The sequence below is a fragment of the Elephantulus edwardii genome, unplaced genomic scaffold, assembly GCF_000299155.1.
Source record: "Elephantulus edwardii isolate Elephantulus edwardi_28Jun2011 unplaced genomic scaffold, EleEdw1.0 scaffold00068, whole genome shotgun sequence".
Lineage (NCBI taxonomy): Eukaryota > Metazoa > Chordata > Mammalia > Macroscelidea > Macroscelididae > Elephantulus > Elephantulus edwardii.
The window spans coordinates 14,884,783-14,886,466 of record NW_006399818.1 but is presented as its reverse complement, the minus strand read 5'-3'; positions in this window follow the sequence as shown (position 1 = coordinate 14,886,466).

Here is a 1,684-nt window from a genome sequence, read left to right as displayed (position 1 = left end):
TATCTCTATTTGCAACTTTTTGAGAAAGCACCATACCACCTTCCACAGTGGTTGCACCCTTTTACACTCCCACCAACAGTGAATAAGGAAGACTTTTTGCATCATATTGTTTAAGCAGATGACACTTTATGTGCATATTTCTAATTGTGGTTTTTGTTATGTGCCATTGAGTGAACTAAGACTAGTAGCAACCCCATGAACAATGGCTCTGAACTTTGCCCTATCCTGAGCCAGCCTTACCATCTCTGACACACCTGACCCCATTGCCACAGTCATTGTGTCAGTAGATCTCATTCAGGACCCTCCTCTCCTGTGCTGTCCCTCTACCCTTCCAAGCATGGCATCCTTCTCTAAGGACTCGAGCTTCTTGCAACCTACTCAAAGTATGTGAGACAGAGCTTTAAAATCCTTGCTTCCAATAAGCAAGCTGGTTTCACCTTCTCCAGTTCAGACCTGTTTTTTCTCTTGTCTATGGTATGTTGTCTATGGTGTGCTCCAGCACCACAACTCAAAGGAATCAATTCTTCTGTCATCTTTAGTCCAGCTCTCTGATGCATAACAAGTAATTGGGAACACCATGCCCTGCAACATTTCAGAGCTTCCATTGCCAGGTACTCCAGGATGACAAAAGAAGAATCAATTCCTTCACATTGTGGTGCTGGAGAAATATCATGGACAGCCAAGAAAACACATAGTTCTGTCTTGGAGAGAATGAAACCAAGTTTCTCCTGGGAGGAAAGGATTTTGAAGCTCTCTCTCACATGCTTTGGGCCGTGGCCAGAAGGAATGTCTCCTTGGAGAAGGACTTCATACTCAGAAGGTTAGAAGAATTGCACAGGAGAGGAAGACCCCGGATGAGATGGATTGATACAGTAACTGGGGCAATGGGGGTTGGTGTGTCAGAATCGGTGAGACTGGCTCAGGACAGGGCAGGCTTCATAGGTGCTGTATATAGGGTTGCTGTATGTCGCAGAGAACTCGACAGCACTTAGCAACAACAACAATACTCCAGATAATCTCCTTTCTAGGGAGTACAATTGTTAATTCATTTTGGTGGATGTGGAAATGAGGCATAGAGAGTAAAATAATCCCACAATGGGCACAAAGCTGAAAGAATTTGGGATTAGGATTGTAAAAATAATGTGGCCGGTGTCAACAAAGGGAGCTCTAGTGGCCTACTGGCAATATGCTACACTGCAATCCTGAAGGCACGCAGTTCAAGGCCACCAGCTGCTCTATGGGAGACGAATGGTCTGTCTCCTCTTGAGGGTCAGCTGTGGGTTTACTCTGATTCGACAGTACACACAAACAGGTGTCAATGAAACAGCTTTTGGTCTCCATGGATTTCCACAGTATTAACAGCACAAAGCCAATTCCTATGAGATCTACCAGCCTGCCTGTCTCAACACACACACACACACACACACACACACACACACACGCGCCACCTTTATCATCCCACAGCTCTCATTCTTTATTATTGTTGTTAGGTGCCATGGAGTTGAGTACAACTCCTAGTGACCCTATGAATAACAGATCTGAACCTTGTCCTCTCCTATGCCGTCCTCACAGTCTCCGACACCCTCAAGCCCATTGCTGCAGTCACTCTGGTCACTCTGTCAACCCACCTGGTTGAGGTCTTTCTGTCCTTCGCCATCCCTCTACCTTCCCAAGCATGATGTCT